General features: G+C 40.4%; 1 protein-coding gene across 7 annotated transcripts in view; it reads right to left on the reverse strand.

Annotated features, from left to right (window-relative positions):
- The window catches only part of PHACTR4 (phosphatase and actin regulator 4), a 116,968-nt gene extending 96,005 nt beyond the window's left edge, over positions 1 to 20,963 (reverse strand). For 2 of the 7 annotated variants that reach the window (XM_030872418.3, XM_030872399.3), the window contains exon 1: positions 20,854 to 20,963. The gene's annotated coding sequence lies outside the window, so the exon portion shown is untranslated. The remainder of the gene's footprint in view (positions 1 to 20,853) is intronic. The other 5 variants (XM_030872457.3, XM_070045658.1, XM_060309063.2 and 2 more) reach the window with 5 other exon arrangements.
- Between the last annotated feature and the right edge of the window lie 992 nt (positions 20,964 to 21,955).

Raw genomic sequence — 21,955 nt, forward strand, 5'->3', positions numbered from 1 at the left:
CCCAGCAATCCCACTACTGGGCATATACCCTGAGAAAACCATAATTCAAAGAGTCATGTACCAAAATGTTCATTGCAGCTCTATTTACAATAGCCAGGACATGGAAGCAACCTAAGTGTCCATTGACAGATGAATGGATAAAGAAGATGTGGCACATATATACAATGGAATATTTCTCAGCCATAAAAAGAAACGAAATTGAGTTATTTGTAGTGAGGTGGATGGACCTAGAGTCTGTCATACAGAGTGAAATAAGTCAGAAAGAGAAAAACATATACAGTATGCTAACACATATATATGGAATCTAAAAAAAAAAAAAAGACAAAAAGGTCATGAAGAACCTAGGGGCAAGACGGGAATAAAGACGCAGACCTACTAGAGAACGGACTTGAGGACATGGGGAGGGGGAAGGGTAAGCTGGGACAAAGTGAGAGAGTGACATGGACATATATACACTACCAAATGTAAAATAGATAGCTAGTGGTAGCTAGTGGGAAGCAGCTGCATAGCACAGGGAGATCAGCTCGGTGCTTTGTGACCACCTAGAGGTGTGGGATAGGGAGGGTGGGAGGGAGGGAGACGCAAGAGGGAAGAGATATGGGAACATATGTATATGCATAACTGATTCACTTTGTTATAAAGCAGAAACTAACACACCATTGTAAAGCAATTATACTCCAATAAAGATGTTAAAAAAAAAGAATCTGCCTGCCAATGCAGGGGATAGGGGTTCGAGCCCTGGTCCAGGAAGATCCCACATGCCGTGGAGCAACTAAGCTCTTGCGCCGCAACTACTGAGCCTGTGCTCCAGAGCCCGCGAGCCACAAGTACTGAAGCCTGCGCACCTAGAGCCTGAGCTCGGAAACAAGAGAAGCCACCGCAACGAGAAGTCCACGCACCACAACGAAGAGAAGCCCCTGCTCGCCACTAGAGAAAGCCCGCGCGCAGCAATGAAGACCCAACAAAGCCAAAAATAAATAAATAAATAAATAAATAAATATTTTTGCGGTACACGGGCCTCTCACTGTTGTGGCCTCTCCCGTTGCGGAGCTCAGACTCCGGATGCGCAGGCTCAGCGGCCATGGCTCACGGGCCCAGCCGCTCCGCAGCATGTGGGATCCTCGCGGGCCGGAGCATGAACCCGTGTCCCCTGCATCGGCAGGCGGACTCTCAATCACTGTGCCACGAGGGAAGCCCTACAGGTCTATTTCTTGATCACAGGACCAAAACCACCTTGTATAACGATTACGGTTTTACAATGAGTCCTGTAATCAGGTATGGCAAGTTTCCCCATTTTGTCTTCAGAAGTATCTTAGCTGCTCCATCAAAGTGTCAAGTTCCATGAAAAAAACTTCTTGGAACTTTTATTAGAATTACATTCAACCTAAAATACAAACTGGGGAGAACTGTCATCTTTATAATACTGACTCTCAATCCATGAATATCATATGTGTCTCCCATTTATTTAGGACTTCTTTATTACTTCTCTAATTGGACCATCTTGGTCTTTTAAACAGAGAGTTCTGGGGAAAACCTGATCTAATTTATTTTGTGAATAAGAGATATCTGTATCCTTATTGTGTATCTCTTATTGTGAATAAGAGATATCTGTATCCCTTTCTACCATTTTATTTTCCATTTTTTATTTCTTCCACTTTCCAGTTTTCTTTTTCTTTTGCCTTCTGTTGGATTTTTTTCTCATCCATTTTTCTACTAATTTCTATTTATTTTAATTCTATTTCTACTTTTTTATTGTCACCCCTGAAAGGCAAAAATGAATACTTTACCTGAAGTCTAAAGTTAATATCTTTACTCTCCTTCTTAATTAAACAAGAACTCTTGGAATGCTTTTACTTCAAACCCCTTCCCTACTTATATTTGAGTACTTTCCATTTTTACATCCACAAATAATATGTTATTATTGTTTTATTAGGTCAATCCTTCTTAAGATTTTCCCCAGCGGACATCATATCCTTCGCTCATCATTCCTCTTTGCATCTCTGACCTTGTTTCCAAGAAGCATTCTTCCGTCGACCTGAAGTACATCCTCTAGAAGTTCCTTTGGTGAGGTTGTGTGGCAATATATTTTCTCAGTTTCTTTGTTTGAAATTTTCCTTCTTTTAGACTTATTTTTTAAAAATATTTATTTATTTTATTTAACTATTTGGCTGTGCCGGGTCTTAGTTTCGGCACGTGGGATCTTCATTGCTGCGTGTAGGATCTTCGTTGTGGCATGCGCTCCTTTGGTTGCAGCGTGCGGGATCTAGTTCCTTGACCAGGGATCAAACCTGGGCCCCCTGCATTGGGAGCATGGAGTCTTAACCACTGGACCACCAGGGAAGTCCCTAGACTTATTTCTGAAATATGATTTTAGTGGGTATACAACTCTAAATTGACAGGTGTTTTCTTTTAGCATTTGTAAAATATTGTTTCAGTGTCTTCTTGCTTTCAGTCCTGGCTTGACCGGAACAGCAAACAATCTCTCAAAATGTATATATCCTGCTAGAGGAAATTATGTAGTCTCAGGGTCCATTAGAAACCCTTTTTCCGGGACTTCCCTGTTGGTCCAGCGGGTAAGACTCCACGTTGCCAATGCAGGGGGCCGGGGTTTGATCCCTGGTCAGTGAACCAGATGCCACATGCATGCCACAACTAAGAGCTCACATGCCACAACTAAAGATCCCGCGTGCCGCAACTAAGACCCAGCACAGCCTAAATAAATATTTTTTTAAAATAAAATAAAAATAATAAAGGAAATAAAGTAAAGTAGTATAGTTTATCTAACTACGAGGAAACCAGGAAAAAGAATTTAAAAGTCAAACTGACAAAAACAAGTAAAGAAAACTTGTCAACCAAAAAAATAAAAAAAAGTCAAAGGTACTTGAACTGGTACCTCTCAGGATTTGAATAGGCTACTTGCCTGCTATATGACCTTAATCTTCAACATAACCATAAGGTAGATATTACCATCCCCATTTTAAGATGAACTTAGGGTATATGGAAGGTTAAGTAGCTTATCCAAGGTCAATTACCTAATAAATAGTGAAGCCAGGATTTTTTAATCCAGGCAGCCTGACTTCTGAGTTTGCACTTAAACCATATACGATGTTGCCTGATCCTAAATCAAGGAATGTTAACTGATTTAAGATCTGTAAGAGGTTTACACTCTGCTAAACCAAAGAGCTGAGGAATTCCCTTGTGCAAGAGATTCGTATGTTAAAAGTCCTGATCAATACAGGTTTCCTCTATCTAAAATTGTAAGATAATTAGAATTATTTAAAGCAACAAAAAAAGCACAGCCACTAGTCTAATATGTCTTAGAAGATTCTTCACCAGCTAAACTGCCAAGTTTTTTTTTTAATAGATAAATTTATTTATTTATTTTTGGCTATGTTGGGTCTTCGTTGCTGCACGCAGGCTTTCTCTAGTCACATCGAGCAGGGGCTATTCTTCGTTGCAGTGCGTGGGCTTCTCATTGTGGTGGCTTCTCTTGTTGTGGAGCAGAGGCTCTAGGAACGCGGGCTTAGTTGCTCCACGGCATGTGGGATCTTCCCGGACCAGGGCTTGAACCCGTGTCCCCTGCATTGGCAGGCAGATTCTTAACCACTGCTCCACCGGGGAATCCCGCCAAGTGGTTTTAAGATCATATAAAAATTCAACTAGGGGATTATGAACAAATGCATACTAACAGCAGGACGTTTCTAAAAAATATGGCAAACCCCTGATATGTGAATGGGTTCATTTCAATTTGCAAAAACTGGAAAGTTGCTCCCGCCATAAAAAATGGCAGGACAAGAAAGAAGGAAAGGCAGTCAAATCCCAAGACACCACCCCTCTTTTCACGAATCCTTGTATGCTCTTCATCCTCTTCCCAATACTATTCCACACCCCACCGTCATCTCCAAATTCTTCTAACAAATCCCTCCAAAGTCCCCTTCTGGTTCCGCATATTCAGAAAAGGGTAAGAAATATATTGGTGGATTTTTTTATTCCATGAAAGCACTGATTACAAATGAAACTAGCCAAACAACAAATCAGTTAAATTACTTCATCAAATGCTAAAAATCTTATTTTGCATGAACACTGCTTTAAACTAAACAGCAGCCATTCATCAATACAAGGATGTGCTGGGCCACACATAGATAAAAGTGGATTTACAAAGGACAATCGACTATAATGTTTCTACTTCCGAGCCAAAACCATCTTTTTTTTTTTTTAATATCAAGCAGATTTTAAAATAAAATTTTAGAGGTATATGAAAACCAGATTTGTCAATTTGGTTTACATTTAAGTTGTATCTGTGACAACGTCCATAAAATCTAGGGCAAATAATAAGAAAAGTAATTTTAGTTTTATTTGATATCTGCAAAACTAAAAGCCTTGATCTATAGTTTACCTAATAGATTTTTTAATGCTGCTGTTGCTAATGGTAGCCATAGTCTTGATGGTATTAACATTAGTGTATGAAAATCGTGAAATACAACTATCCCCTTCCCAGCTTTAGCAAAACCGTTCATATGTACCAGCTTCCTCAACTTTAATAACCATGGCTAGGTCAATCTAGTGAGAGAAACACATAAGCGTGCACTGTAGACTAATAACTTCTGATATTAAAAGCAAAAATGGTTCTTTATCTCAATCACCCTAGTAATAGCCTTCATTCTTTGTTTCACTTTGTGTGTCCAAGATAGCCACAAGTTGTAAATACAGATATAAATGAGTCTACCAATATGTGAACCATCAAGAATGAAAAGATTATCTTTCTGCCTTTTCTATTCCTTTTTATGGCACTTCCAAAATGCTAGACCCGTGCTCTGCAAAATAACCTTCTTCCTCCTGAGAAAGCACAACAAGTGAATATAATTATTCAGGCAAAAACTAAAGAACAAACATTTACTGGGTAGATGTTTAAGAGAACTCAGATTATTTTCCATTGAACAAATCAGCATAAATTAGTTTTAAATATCATTCACTCACACAAAACTGATTAGTCATTTTGGTCACAAAAGATAATACTGCAGAATTTAATCTCCTTGTCCTTTTGGCTTCAAGTGGGATTAATAATACCTGACCTCAAAGAGTTGTGAGAATATCATGAAATAGTATTTGTTAAAAAAAAAAAACAGTAAAAAATGAGCTGTGCCTGCATACAGTAAGTACTTAATAAGTGTTCAGCTAAGCAAGTGGCTATTAAGAACCAATTATTGATAGATGCCAAGTACCGTGCCAGACAGTGTACAAAGAGAAGTAAGTTTATGGTCTTTAAACTTAAAAACCAACACCAGTAAAGAAAAAGAGATGGTCATGTTAACAAATAGGTATTAATATAATACACATGCAATAATGTAAATACAGATAGCAAAGAAAAGGGTTCCCCCGCCCTTTCCTTTTTAACCACATGAGAAGTAGGGCTGGACTTCCATGTAATGCTAAAGCTCACCCCACTCCTTGATTTTAGTTCCAAATCAAAACTCAAAGCAGATTTTAGCTGTCATGAGTCTAAGCTTGACCAGAATACATAATATCTACAAATATTATCAAGATGATGAAACCAATTTACATTGGCAGAGAAGGGACAATTTAAAGTATCATTTCCATTTATTCCTTGGACTTGACCGGAAAGCACACCATTACAGAAATAAACAAAATTAAGAAACAGTGTATCAACTGCTCTTCCAGAGTGATCTACAATTGCTCAGACAGATGCTACTACCTTAATGTAAGGAATTAACACTGTAATCTACATGTACCATTATTATCTGTCACCACAGAATCTACCCCTTTGACTGGAAATTGGAAAACTTCTAGTTTCTTAAAATAACTTTCTTTGCCATTTCTTAACTATTTTTGTTAATACTACATAGAAATTTGGCAGCTACAAATAGTTGGTTCACAAAGAACTTCATTTGTTTTTGCCTTATCAGAAAAATGAAACATTATAAAGAGATTTACAGATAAGTTAAAAATATAAATGGGATTTTAGCAGAAATAAAAAATATTGAAAAATTTAAAATAGAGATTTACAATCATGCTCTCAGGACAACAGTTTTACAAATGTCTTTTAAAAGGTCTGTTCAATAAAAATTACACTTGCAAAAAGATTACTTAATTTTAAGCACAAATAATGAACATCTAACATATTACTTAAGGGTAAAGACATAAAAATGGGGGTAATTTCCCTTTTTAAGAAAAACCGTAGGGACTTCCCTGGTGGTGCAGTGGTTAAGAATCCGCCTCCTGATGCAGGGCACACGGGTTCGAGCCCTGGTCCGGGAAGATCCCACATTGCCGCAGAGCAAGTAAGCCCGTGGGCCACAACTACTAAGCCTGCGCTCTAGAGCCTGCGAGCCACAATTACTGAGCCTGAGTGCCACAACTACTGAAGCCTGCGCACCCTAGAGCCCACACTCCGCAACAAGAAGCCTGTGCACTGCAATGAAGTGTAGCCCCCGCTCGCCGCAACTAGAGAAAGCCCGCGTGCAGCAATGAAGACCCAATGCAGCAAAAATAAACAAATAAATAAATTTATTAAAAAAAAACAAAAACTGTAACCTCCTCCTAGTTAAACAGTCCTTCTGTCTAAGTCCATTCACACTAAGCAGTATGAATCAGCTTTGAAACAGAGGTGTGGCTTACTGATAACCAAAAGTACTCTCAGGAAATATCATTAGTGAGTTATAAAGGACAGACCTCAGCAAGGGCAATTCAAATAGCCATGACAAAATCTACACCCAGAAAAATGTAGCACTGGCATTATGTATATCACATTTTGAGAAAATCCCCCAGAACAAAACATATTTTTAAAAGCTACAGTATTCAGTGATACATCAAATCTTCTTAAAAAACAGTTTTGGCAGTGAACATTAACTATGATGAAAATACTATTTATAAAATCTCCAAAAATAACTTTATCCCCAAACTGAAAATGTAAAGAAATGAAATTCATATTTGTTGTCAACTTGACTTTTAAAATAGTTATGTGATGAAGACCCATGAACAAATAAATGGGAATGATGAGAGGGAATTCATTGAAGAAATACAAATGGTTAATAAAGATGAAAATATGTTCAACCTGATTATTAATAAGGAAAATGCCAATGTAAAGTGAGTTTCATTTTTATTTTTCTTGCCTATCAGAATGGCTAAAAATTTGAAGATTTAAACTATTCAGTTTGGCAGAGAGAGGAAGGAGAAAAGGAAAGATATTGATCAAAGGGTATAAGATAAGTAAGTTCTGGAGACCTAAAGTACAGCATGATGACTACAGTTAATAACAATGTATTGCATACTTTAAATTTGCTGAGAGTAGATCTCAAATGTTTTCAACACACACATGTGTGCACGCTGGTAACTGTGTGAGGTGATGGATATGTTAATTAGCTTGATGTGGTAACCATTTCACAAAGTATATGTACATCAAAATATCACACTGTGTACCCTAAATACATACACTATTTATTTGTCAATCATATCTCAATAAAGCTGGAAAAAAAAAAGAATAAAATATCCAGTAATGATGGTATTCAAGAAACAAAAGCGGCAGTGGAAAAAAAAAAAAAAGCGGCAGTGGGTGGTGGCGGTGGTGGGATGAATTGGGAGATCGGGATTGACATATATACACTAGTATGTATAAAATGGATGACTAATAAGAACCTGCTGTATAAAAAAAGAAATAAAATTCAAAAATTCAAGAAAAAAATAATACTAATGCATAGAAAAGTATTCTCATAAATTAACAGGTAATTTGATGCGTCTTTTTGGAGGACACTTTGGCAGTACCAATCAAATTTGTAAACCTTTGACCCGGCAATTCCACTTCTAAAGTACAGATATACTAGACTCAAAAAGATATTGTGGCAGTATTATTTATAATGGCAAAAACTCGAGATACCTGAAATGTCTGTCAACGGGAAAATGGCTAAAGAATGAAACCTTCATACATTGAATACCATGAAGACATTCAAAGATCTACTATGTCCTGACATTAAAGGATATACTCAACATATTGTTGAATGAAAAAAAGAAACAAGTTGCGTAACGAAAGGTAGGATTATAAGGCTACACACCAAAAGGGTTCTCAGTGGAAGTTTGGAGGGGACAGGAGTGGGAATAAGAGAGAGAGAGTAGGGTGATAAGGACTTTTGCTTTTTATTTTATGTACTTATATACTATCTGAATTTTTATTGTATATTTCCTTTACAATCAAAAATTATTTTTAGGGAATTCCCTGGCGGTCCAGTGGTTAGCACTCCCCACCTCCATTGCAGGGAGCATGGGTCTGATCCCCGGTCAGGGAACTAAGATCCTGAACAGCATGACCAAAAAAAAAAAAAAATTATTTTTAAGATTTGCAGAATCAGAATTAATCATCTTATTTCTTCTCCTGGAATACTTGAGACTAAAGTTGTGTTTTAGGCAAGAAAAGTTTCCCTTTAATAGATGAAGTTTGGTTAAATATATCTATACAGTGTTAGAAATGAAGTAAAAATGGTCAATGGAAAGACTGACAAATGAATTTTAAAAAATAGTTTCATAAGGTACATGCACCTCCTATGTTCATAGCAGCACTATTTCCAACAGCCAACACATGGAAACAACCTAAATGTCCATCGACAGATGAATGGATAAAGAAGATGTGGTACATATATACAATGAAATATCACTCAGCCATTAGAAAGAATGAAATAATGCCATTTGCAGCAACATGGATGGACCTAGAGATTATCATACTAAACAAAGTAAGTCAGAAGAAGAAAGACAAATACCATGTGATATCACTTATATGTGGAATCTAAAATACAACACAAATGAACATATCTACAAAACAAAAACAGACTCACAGACACAGAGAACAGACTTGTGGTTACCAAGCGGGAGAGGGAGTGGGGGAGGGAAAGACTGGAAGTTTGGGATTAGCAAATGTAAACTATTATATACAGGATGGATTACATCAAGGTCCTACTGTATAGGAAACTATATTCAATATCTTATGATAAACCATAAGGAAAAGAATATGAAAAAGATATATATATATATACTGAGTCACTTTGCTGTACAGAAGAAATTAACACAATATTGTACATCAACTATACTTCAAAAAATTTTTTTAAAAAGTTTCATGTATCCCTGGATCATACGATATCACGTATGAATATTTTTTCATGAAATAATATTGAGGATCACTATTTATAGGAACTTAATGTGGCATTAACTGATGTTTAATAGGTTAACCCTTTTTTTAAAAAATTTATTTTGGCTGTGCTGGGTCTTAGTTGCAGCATTCGGGATCTTCATTGTGGCATGTGGACTCCTTAGTTGCAGCATGCATGAGGGATCTAGTTCGCCGACCAGGGATCGAACCCCAGGCCCCCTGCATTGGGAGCACGGAGTCCTACCCACTGGACCACCAGGGAAGTCCCAGTAGGTTAACCCTTTTAATCTCTTTTAATTAAAAAGAAGAAGTTGCTCAACAACTGCTCCTTAATATTTTCCTTTCTGTTCTGCCCTCCAAAAGCACTAGCACATACTAAAATATTTTAGTTACCAAATCCTCTAAACCTTTTATTAATAATTCTTAATATAAGCACCCTGAAGATAGTTAAATGCTTGCTCTTCTCCAGAGAGTTAAGAGGCTAGAGAGAAGCTTCTGATTTTCTACAAAATAAAACAAATGTAAGCACAAAGAGGAGACAGTTTTAAAAATATAAAGAAATAGGGCTTCCCTGGTGGTGCAGTGGTTGAGAGTCCGCCTGCCAATGCAGGGGACGCAGGTTCGTGCCCCGGTCTGGGAGGATCCCACATGCCACGGCGCGGCTGGGCCTGTGAGCCATGCCCGCTGAGCCTGCGCGTCCGGAGCCTGTGCTCCGCAACGGGAGAGGCCACAACAGTGAGAGGCCCGCGTACCGCAAAATAAATGAATAAATAAACACAGACACAAAAGGTCAAATATTATGATTCAACTTATATGTGGCACCTAGAATAGGCAAATTCATAGAAGATAAAAAGCAGAACAGAGGTTACCAGGGGTTGAGGGGGGAGGACAATGGAGAGTTATTTAATGGGTACAGAGTGTGGGATGCTGAAAAAGTTCTGGAAATGGATATTGGTGATGGCTGCACAACACTGTGAATGTACTTAATACCACTGAATTATACACTAAAGAAAGGATAAAATGGTAAATTTTACAGTTTGAAAAAGTTTGCAATCATTAATGCAGTTGCAGAGAAGCAGACTTCTTACTTATCTTATGCCATAATATGCAAATGCATATTTGTTTAACAGAACGGTCTTAGTGGTCTGTGCCTACAGTGGAAGGACAAAGTCCCTCTCCCAATTATACAAAGATATCCCAGAAGCCAATTATCTCTGGGATTTTATGTAAGCACACAGAATATGTAAAAGACTGTTTGTAAAATAGCCAATCTTAATGGTATCACCAATAGGTAAAAAACATCATGGGACTTCCCTGGTGGTCCAGTGGTTAAGAATCTGCCTTCCGATGTAGGAGACGCGGGTTCAATCCCTGGTCTGGGAAATAAGATCCCACAGGCCACAGGGCAACTAAGCCTGTGTGTTCTGGAGCCCACATGCTGCAACTACTGAGCCCGCATGCTCTGAAGCCCCCGCGCCACAATGAAAGATCCTGCATGCTGCAACAAAGATCCCATGTGCCACAACTGAGACCCAACGCAGCCAAATAAATAAATATAAATAAATTTATTTTTAAAAAATTGTGTCTTTTTAAAATACTTACAGCAAAGATGCACCCATATCCTGAATCCTAATGCTCTCCCTCAAATGTAAATTCAGAGGAAGGGACGGGAGGCTAAGCTGAGTGTGTGCAAATAAAAGGAAGTGGAAAGTACTCTTCATACCTTCTGACTGGTTCTATCCAGTTATTCTTTGGTATCTACTGGCAATATTTTTTTTTTAACATCTTTATCGGAGTATAACTGCTTTACAATGGTGTGTTAGTTTCTACTGGCAGTATTTTTAAAAGGGGTTTATCCATGAGGGAGGGGAAGACAGGTAAGGCTACCCTCCTTAGGAACTCGCCTCCTTTCTACCTGTCACCCACAGGAAGAGGGGAAAAAGTATTTCAGGGCTCTACTTTTTAACCTTGATTAATAGACAATCAACCCACCCAAAGAACTACTATTTTCTATGAAACCCATTCCGAGGTAAATAAGAATAAAATACATCATCAACACGAATGTGAGAAAAATACTTCATATTTTTTTTAATATGCTTGATTCCTTATAAAGATTTTTAATTTCTAGTGACCTAGGTGGATATTAGTAGTGCAAGTTTAATAAGAACACTTCAATTTAGTGTCCTCCAAAGCTTAAAATGTCCTCACGAAACAATGCTACTAGAAATAACTGGATACGGGACTTCCCTGGTGGTCCAGTGGTTAAGACTCTGTGCTCCCAAGGCAGGGGGCCCGGGTTCGATCCCTGGTCAGGGAACTAGATCCTGCATGCTGAAACTAAGGCCCAGAACAACCAAATAAATAAATAAATATTTTTTAAAAAAGAAATAACTGGATAGCATTAAGAAAAAAATTAACTTCACGCTGGTCAGAATGGCCATCATCAAAAAATCTACAAACAATAAATGCTGGAGAGGGTGTGGAGAAAAGGGAACCCTCTTGCACTGGTGGTGGGGATGTAAATTGATACAGCCACTATGGAGAACAGTATGGAGGTTCCTTAAAAAACTAAAAATAGGGGCTTCCCTGGTGGCGCAGTGGTTGAGAGTCCGCCTGCCAATGCAGGGGACACAGGTTTCTGCCCCGGTCCGGGAGGATCCCACATGCCGCGGAGCGGCTGGGCCCGTGAGCCATGGGTGCTGAGCCTGTGCGTCTGGAACCTGTGCTCCACAACGGGAGGGCCACGGCAGTGAGAGGCCCGCGAACCGCCAAAAAAAAAAAAAACAAACCAACAAAAAGACTAAAAATAGAACTAGCATATGACCCATCAATCCCACTACTGGGCATATACCCTAAGAAAACCATAATTCAAAAAGACACATGCACCCCAATGTTCACTGCAGCACTGTTTACATTAGCCAGGTCATGGAAGCAACCTAAATGCCCATCAACAGCAAATGGATAAAGAAGATGTAGTACATTATATACAAAGGAATATTACTCAGCCATAAAAAGGAACGATACTGGGTCATTTGGTGAGACGTGGATGGATCTAGAGACTGTCATACAGAGTGAAGTAAGTCAGAAAGAGAAAAACAAATATCGTATATTAACGCATATATGTGTAACCTAGAAAAATGGTACAGATGAACCGGTTTGCAGGGCAGAAATTGAGACACAGATGCAGAGAACAAATGTATGGACACCAAGGGGGGAAAGCGGCGGGGTGGTGTTGGTGTTGGTGTGATGAATTGGGAGATTGGGATTGACATGTATACACTGATGTGTATAACATGGATGACTAATAAGAACCTGCTGTATAAAAAAATAAATAAAATAAAATTCAAAAATTAAAAAAAACAAACGTTTTTTCCCACACCTCAAAATTAATTTTTCAAAAAAAAGAAAAAAGAATGGGAGAAACAGAAGTTGAGAAATTAATATTTGCTCCACCTATGGAGAAACAATTTTCTAATGATGGAAGAAATTACAAAGGAACCAGTGAAGAGCTATGGCATGAAATACTTAGATTTCTGTACAAAACAAAACAAAAATAAAAATGAATATCTCATGGACTTCCCTGGTGGCACAGTGGTTGAGAATCCGCTTCCCAATGCAGGGGACATGGGTTTGAGCCGTGGTCCGGGAAGATCCCACATGCTAAGGAGCAACTAAGCCCATGTGCCACAACTACTGAGCCTGCGCTCTAGAGCCCGTGAGCCACAACTACTGAGCCCAAGTGCCACAGCTACTGAAGCCCGTGTGCCTAGAGCCTGTGCATCCCAACAAGAGAAGCCACCACAATAAGAAGACTGCGCACCGCAACGAAGAGTAGCCCCCGCTCGCCACAAACTAGAGAAAGCCTGTGTGCAGCAATGAAGACCCATCGCAGCCAAAAATAAATTTAAAAAAAATAGTCAACGAGGACCTACTGTATAGCACAGGGAACTATACTCAATATTATGTAATAACTTATAAGGTAAAAGAATCTGAAAAAGGATATATATGCTGTACATCTGACATATTTTAAATCAACTCTATTTTAATAAAAAAAAGATTTTTTAAAGAAGTAAAATAAAGGAGTTCCCTGCTGGCCTAGTGGTTAGGATTCCGGGCTTTCACTACTGTGGCCCAGGTTCAACCCCTGGTCGGGGAACTCCCACAAGCTGTGCCGCAAGCTGTGCGGCGTGGCCAAAATAAATAAATGAAATAAAATGAAAAAAATAAATAAAATATTTTAAAAATCAAGCACTGTGTAAATGTTCATACCTGGTGATCCAGTAATTTCATTTTTTTAATTTATTTTTTATTGATGTGTACTTGAATTACAGCGTTGTGTTAATTACTGCTGTACAGAAAAGTGACTCAATTATACATGTATATACATCCTTTTTCATATCCTTTTCCATTATGGCTTATCACAGGATATTGAATATGGCAGTAATTTCATTAAAAAAAAAGTTACACGTACAGAGACCTATGTGGAAATATTATTCACAATGGTTAAATAAATTGAAGCCAACAATATAGGAATCCTTTGTTCAGTTGTTCTTTAATTTTTTTTTTTTTTTTAATTTGGCTGTGCTGTGTGGCTTGCCAGATCTTAGTTCCTGGACCAGGAATTGAACCTGGGCCTACTGCAGTAAAAGCACCAAGTCCTGACAACTGGACCGCCAGGGAATTTCCCTTAGTTCAGTTTATTTTCATAAACAGGCACTGTTTAGTGGGGAGAATAAAGAGGTAAATAAGCCACAGAGGGAAAAGTGCCCTGCAAAGACATGGACAAAGTGCTCTGGGATCACTCAAGGTAAGGATGAATCATTAACCTTCTAAGCCAGTTTTTGACACTGTACTTCCAACCTAAGAGCAAAGAAGAGAACAGGTAGCTGGGTAGATAGAATCAAGTACGTTGGTTATCTGCTAGATATCTGCAGGGTCAAGGCGGGCTAAGACAGTTCTCTATAAGAGATTTTGTTGAGTTCCATCAGAATTAGCCATGCACAAAGGAAACAAACAAATGAAGCAATGTACTTAAGTTCTGTGAGATAATCATAAAATTGTTATCTACCCTTAAATAAAATACAGTCAACAACTATTTTAAAAATATTCCTGGAAATTTGGCTAACAAGTTCACATTTGAGAGAATAAATGCAGAGAATCTTTAACAATGGAGGGTTTTTTTTTAAGTCACAGATATGATTCAAGATTTGATTTTAATGTATACCTGAAAAAACATCCAGCAACATCATATACTACAAACAAATTTCTAAATTCAGTGCACTGATAGTACATACCCTGAGAGGTTTCCCTTACCCACTCAGTACCCTGGAAGTGAAGGATGCACTTTAAACCAGTTCTCACTCCCTTGTACAGCACTGATCACAGTACTAATCCCTTTTTCTTTGCCAGCTATAATCATATCTTTTTTCTTATTTACTAAACACTATACAGTTTACAAAGACTTCTCATATACGTTATCCCATCTGACACTTTTGAAGAAATAGTTACTAACTCTGTTTTATAAATGAGGAAACTTAAAGTTCAAGGTCAGCTGACTTGGATAGTCACAGCTAAGAAGTGATGGAGCTGGAACTAGAACGCAGGTTTTCAGACTCCAAAGGTAGTAAATACATTGCATTGAGTAACTATGTCAGAACTTTCAGATTGTCAAAACAAACACCTGGTGCTTTTAACACAATAGAGAAGTTCAACTGAAAACCAAGCTTGAATCTGAAAGCTGTATGGTTTCAATCATCTCTTCCCTAAAAATCAGTCACTAAACACACTTCCTTTCCTAAACTCCTCGGAATACCATAAAAATCCTAGAATTTGAGAAATCAACTAAACCAGACCCTTTTAGAGATGAGAAAACTGAAGCATAAGACTTGTGACTTGCTCCGAGTCTCCCATTACAACATAGTTTGTCTTTTTCTAAGGCCCACATCAACAGTACTGTATTCAAGAAATGTCTTGAGAATGGAGGAGACAGAATGGATGGCCGACTGGCTAATTTGTCTGACCTTGGTGGGGCCCTAACTGAGGTTCAGCAGCCCTTTTGCTCATCTCTGGTGGGCTCCCTTACATTTTCCATGACTGCTATTCCAAACTTTTAACACTCTCTGAAGTCCTCTAGCCCATTCTGCAGATAACTTAACTCATTCATTCAGAAAGATTTTAAACAAAGAAGTCATCAGGCATTAACAGACCCTACAAGGCAGAAATTATTATTCTAAACTTTGAAGTCAAAATATATCTGGGTTCCAGATCTCTTCAATTACTTAAAAGTGCCTTTGGGAAATTTAATCTCTCTGAGCCATACCTCCTTCAGCTGTCAAATGGGAATGCCCACCCAATCTACAGAATTTTTGTAAAATTAAATGAAATAGCACATAGAAAAGTACCTAGATCAGTGTCTGGGTACAAAATAGGCTGTTGGTAACTTACTCCAATTTCAATGTCCACCTCCATCACTTCAAATATATCTTCTCCCATCCTTTCTTCATGTTTCATTTTCAAGGCTCACCTCTCTATGAGCTTTGATTTTATTTCCTCCCAATGTTTCTCTATTATCTTCCTTTTCTTTTGCGCAGATCTTCAATATCTAGCTCTCTGCTGGCTCCTTTTCCTTTACCTTCAAACATGTCAAATCTCTCCCATTCTTTAAAATCAAAACAAAATCAAAAAAAGGCCCTCAGTCCTGCCTCCTACTTAGCACTTACTCTAAATATGCTCCTAAACCCTCTAAGATAGCAAGCAATTACCTCAAAACAGATCAGCTTATGTCAATTTCCTGCTTAAAAACTTTTGATGGTTTAGCAATTCCTTAAACATAAAGCCTGAAGTCTTCTTTTGGCCGTGCCACCACACAGCTTGCGGGATCTTAGTTCCCTGACAAGGGACTGAACCCAGGCCACAGCAGTGAAAGTGCCGACTGCTAACCACTGGACTGCCAGGGAATTCCCATAGCCTGAAGTCTTTAACAAGCATTCTGAATCCTTCTCAGCACCCAGCCATCGATCTTTCCTTTCACCTGCCATTGCACTTTTCAACTTCTCAGCCCCACTGGTCCAGAGATCCCTAAGTATTCCATAACTTTCTAGAATGGTATGTATATGTTTCCTTTCTTAAAAAATATTTAATTATGTATTTATTTATTTGGCTGCACCGGTCTTAGTTGTGGATGTGAGATCTTTCAGTTGTGGCATGTGGGATCTTTAGTTGTGGCATGTAGGCTTTTAGTTGCGGCATGCAGGATCTAGTTCCCTGACCAGGGATTGAACCCAGGCCCCATGCACTGGGAGTGTGGAGTCTTAACCACTGGACCACCAGGGAAGTCCCAGCATATGTCTCCTTATATGCAGTTTTCTGGGGTGAAAATCTATTGCTATTCTCAAATTTTCTAGAGGGGGTACCTGAACCAAAAAATGTAAAAACCCACTGCAATATCCTCTAGCCACACCAGACACACACCTTATACTTCAGCATCTCCATTCCTATGCTCAAACTGCCCCCTCTGGCTGGAATAACCTTAATAGTAACTGTTCTTATTAATCCCTCAAGAACAAGCTCCAAAATCACTTCCTCTGTAATGCCTTCCTTCACTGTCTACCAAAACAGAATCATTCAGTCCCTTACCTATAGTATAACACATCCCTATTTAATACTCACCAGACTACTAGGTGTTGTAATGTTGTAAGCTTTAAGGCGGGAGCTATATACCTTCACATCTTTGTACCGCCAGAACATAACCCAGGTCCTAGCACATGATGGGCAAAACAAAAAAATCTGCTGAACAATTTTGGCACTCAACTGCTCCTGCCCACTTCTGTTACTCATTCACTCATTCACCAAACATTTATAAAGTTCCAATGAAATACCTGGAACTGTGTGCCAAGCAGTAAGGATGTAGACTAGGGCATGGTCCCTGACATTAAGGCAGTTAACTGTGACAATATAGAATAATAATGGTCTTATTTGATAAGTGCTATTTAAAAAGGTCTACATGAAGGGCTGTGATAGCCCATGTGAAGATGTGACTAACACTCACAGAAGGTTTAACAATGGGACATCAGACTCTCTCAGAACAGAGAACGCAACTACTCTGTCTTTCTTTTTTTTAAAAATTAATTAATTATTTGTTTGTTTTTTATTTTTGGCTGTGTTAGGTCTTCGTTGCTGTGCACGGGTTTTCTCTAGTAGCGGCGAGCAGGGGCCACTCTTCGCTGCAGTGCGCAGACCCTTCATTGTGTGGCTTCTCTTGTTGCAGAGCACGGGCTCTAGGCCTGCGGGCTTCAGTAATTGTGGCACGCAGGCTCAGTAGTTGTGGCTCGCGGGCTCTAGAGCGCAGGCTCAGTAGTTGTGGCGCACGGGCCTAGTTGCTCCGCAGCATGTGGGATCTTCCAGGGCCAGGGCTCAAACCCATGTCCCCTGCATTGGCAGGCGGATTCTTAACCACTGAGCCACCAGGGAAGCCTTGTCTTTCTTTATAAACAACATTTCCCCAATGTTCCTTTTCCTTTTCTAAGAGCAGTAACAATAACTTACCACAGGAATGTGAAGGGTACAGTGCAACCAAATTTTTATCCTACTCGATTCTGGAAACAATTCCACAAGCTAGGTAGAGCAGGAATCATTACACCCATGTTAAAGATGAGAAAACTAAAGTTCAAAGAGCTTACTGATCAAAATTGCACAGTAAATAAGAGGGGATTTATTTAGTACTTATTTACAGTCTTACTCCTCCCTTTCAAACCTAATCAGTTTGTAAGCCCCAGAGAAAAAAGACTTGTTCTCACTGCTTTGTCCTCAGGGACTACAAAGGTGCTTAAAACACAACAGGTGGGGTTTGCCTGGTGGTTCAGTGGTTAAGAATCCGCCTGCCAATGCAGGGGACACGGGTCCAAGCCCTGGTCTGGGAAGATCCCACATGCCGCGGAGTAACTAAGCCCGTGCGCGCCACAACTACTGAGCCTGCGGTCTAGGGCCCGCGAGCTACAGCTACCGAAGCCTGCGTGCCTAGAGCCTGTGCTCAGCAACAAGAGAAGCCACTGCAATGAGTAGCTTGTGCATGGCAACGAAGCTCAACACAACTAGAGAAAGCCCCAACGCAGCCATAAACAAATAAATAAATAAAATAAATAACTTCCCTTCTTAAAATAACTTCCCTTCTTAAAAAAAGAACACACAACAGGCTTTCAATAAATATTTGTTGACTGAATTGATTTGAAAATACAGCAGATCAACAGCAAAAAACACAAAGGAAAAAAGCTCCTTCCCATTATGATGGCATAATAAAAGATTTAAAACAGGATTCTACTAGTTAGAAAGGCTATACTAATTGTATTGACTCAATTCCACTGGCATGTAATGCATTTTACCTAAGAAGAATTTAAGTAAGGGAGGTGAAGTAGCTTTTTATTTCTGATGTCACATTCATGGCATGTACTGACATAAACCCAGGCTTAAACTGCAAGTTTGAAATTGATCAAAAGTTTTTATTAAAAGCAAAAACTAAGAAAGCATTTTCTTGAGTTTTGACTCTCTGGCTAGAAAAATGTCTGAATATCAGTTCCTTCTGTTATTTTCAGCGGCTGACGCTGCCGTATATACGTTCTCCAATATATTTCTTAATATACCTTTAAGCAAAGATTAGTTAAACCCTTTTAGTAAATAAAACTTTCAATAACCATTAGTCAAAACCACAGCCCAATAACTCACCACCCTTCCCCACCTCCAGGGCTCCATAAAGTTGCCATTCTGCCTGGGCACAAGGTAACACAGCATACCATAAGACAAGGTGACGGAACCGATGTTCAGTATGGCAATGGTCTGTGGTCCTAGAAAGTCCAGTTCCTTATAAATCAGGGGCTCTGACTGAAAATATTTCCATACTTTTCTCCAATATTTAAATTTCAGTGAATCACAAGCTGTTGATAGTGTTATGATAAATAACTGCAATAGGCGTGAGGTAACGGATAGAGCCCTGGATTTGGAATACGGTTTACCCTACTATTTCCTATCCAGGTTAACTGTGTGACCCCCGGCAAGTCAGTTAACATTTCAGAGGCTGTCAATTTAACATTTTACAGCTGTAAAATGAGAGAACCACCACCTCACAGAACTGCACAGTGAAAATTCAATTATATAACATATATGAACAGTTTTCAAAAATAGCACTGTGGGAATTCCCTGGTGGTCCAGTGGTTAGGACTCCATACTTCCACTGCAGGGGGCACGGGTTCAATTCCTGATCCGGGAACTAAGATCCCTCAAGCCAGGCAGGGAGACCACAAAAAAAAAAAAAAAAAAAAAGCACCGATAGCACTATCATCCCTACACAATATTACTAACACAATCAGAGATTCTCAGAGTAAATCACTTGCATTAAGAGATATCAAACAAAGTAATAAAGTACAAAGGGGTTTATTTGCCTACGTGACTAGGGTGGGAATTTTACCTATATAACTTAAATAACCTTCCCTGATTCATGTAAAGGGACCTGGTTGTCCTCATTTCAGAGACTTGAAAGACTAACGTATTTTTCAAGAGAAGTATCTGCAATGGCTTTTATTTTAAAAGCTTTACCTTAAGCTGAACCTAGTCTTCCAACGGGACATACACAAAGATGCCACTAACAAAATGTGATCAAACCCACAAAATTCACCAGTTGCAGTAAGGATCTACTACCTCTCCTCCCTCAAACTGGCTTGATTTCGATTACTTTTGTAGCTTTCTAGAAGCCACTAGGTTTCTGGTTTCTTTATAAAGCAGATCCTTCTATTAATGGACATTTGCTTTCAACTCTGCGTTTTCAGCAGAAGTGAAAATGGATTTGAGGGGAATACAGGGCGTGGAACTGGGCGGCTGGATGAAGTACTGTGGTCTTTTTCTGCGTGCAATGGATGAAGAGGCTGCTCGCCGCCCTATAAATCACTTTCTCTCCTCCGGGATTCTAGCGGTGTGTGAACTACCATTCTGACCATCCGCACCGGTTCTGATTCCTCGATCACAGCAGCGACCCATACGGACTTCGAAGCAAATTCGATCCCTTCCCGGTTTCCTGGGGAGGGGGGCTCACTTCTTTCCCACAGGCCCATCCCCCCTCCAGAAAAATGCCTGGAGATTAGTGCCCTGAAGCCAACCGGGACTGACGTTTAAGAGTTGGACAATAACCTCGAGGTTTCAATAGAAACCCCGTCCGCCTCGCCTTGGCTCCGAAGCCTCCGATCTGCCCAGCTGGGATGCAGAGGTATGAGGGAAGACAGGTTTGAAAAGTGGACTTTGACCCGATCTGGTTATCGTAACCGGATCCCCTGTCAGGGACCGGACCCTGTCAGGGACTGGCCCGGCGGGCTCCCCCGAGGAGGCGACTCCACGCCCGGGCACAAAGGGGCGCAAAGCAGCCGAGACAAAAGGGCCCAGCCAAGTCGCGGTGGGCGGAGAGGGCGAGCCTGAGCGAGGCGCGCCGCAGGCGGAGAAGCCAAGGCGGACGGTTGTGGGAGGGCCGAGGAGGAGGCGGCAGCCACCGCCCGCCCCGCCCTGGCTCGAAGCGACCACCGCCCGGCCGTTACCCCGGCCCGGCCGTTACCCCGGCCCGCACCGCCACCCTCTCGCGGACCTGAAAGCGTGGCCCGAGCCTACCAGGCGCCCGCAGCCCGACTCTGTGCACTTTCCGTTCACTTTCCCTTGCTTGCCGAACTCACCCGGGGCGTCGCCGCCGCCTCCTCAGTGGTTTCCCCCGGAAATCCTACCTGGCCTGCCGGCCGCCAGGATGCAGCCAGAGACTTCGGCCCCCGGGGAGGGGGGGTGGCGGGGGGGGAAGGGAGCCGGCGGGACAGTGAGGGGTAGGAAGTGCCGCCGCGGGGGCTCACGGGACTTGTAGTTCCAGGAGGAGCCAGCTGTGCCGCGGGCCGGACAAAATGGCGGGAACCTCTCGCCCTTAGTTCTGGGCGGCCGGCCCCACACGGCCTCTCTGGGCATGCGCCGCCCCTTCTTGTAAAAGAGCTTGGGCACCTTTCCTGCTATGCAGGAGGGCAAAGGTCTTTGGACTTGGGAGGAGAGAGTTCAATGCTGGGTTTCAGGGAGTGCCTAAGGAGGGAGCTGATGGAGGTGTGCTGTTATAGAAATCTGTGCCCAGTCCCTGTCTGGCTAAAGTTCAGTTATAATCTCCGCAAAGGAAAAAGCTATTGAGGGCCAGTTACTGAAGTGCAGTAAACTTAGAAGCAAGTTACCCTCAATTTTGTGCATAAGGAAGAAACCCAGGAATCATTTTTATCTCCTTCAGCCTATTAAGTCCAGTCATTTTACATCCCAGTTCCTTACCAGTTTTTCCACTACCACCTTTCCAAGGGGAGGTACCATCACCTTTCCAAGTTTCTCTAGTTTCAGGCCTCCAGGCAGTCACCGTCCAAACACCTTCCTTCCTGCTGCCAGAGGATTTTTCTAAATGCCAAACACATTGTGTCACAACCCAAGTTAGACCTAAGTGTAAAACCTAAAGCTACAAAACTTTTAGAGGAAAACACAGGAGGAAATCCATGTGACTTTCAAACACACAATCCATAAAGGAGAAAAACTGATAAGCTGCACATCATCAAAATTAACACTTTTGCACTTTAAAACACGGTTATGAAAATGAAAAGACAAGCTGCAGACCTGGATGAAAGAGCAGCAAAACCTATAGCCAACAAAGGACTAGTATCTAGAACACACAAAGAACTCTTTCAACTCAAGACAAACAACCTAGTTAAAAAAAAAAAAAAAATGAACAGAGACACTTTACCAAAGACGATAAATGTACGGCAA

Source organism: Globicephala melas, chromosome 1, assembly GCF_963455315.2.
Source record: "Globicephala melas chromosome 1, mGloMel1.2, whole genome shotgun sequence".
Taxonomy (NCBI): Eukaryota; Metazoa; Chordata; class Mammalia; order Artiodactyla; family Delphinidae; genus Globicephala; species Globicephala melas.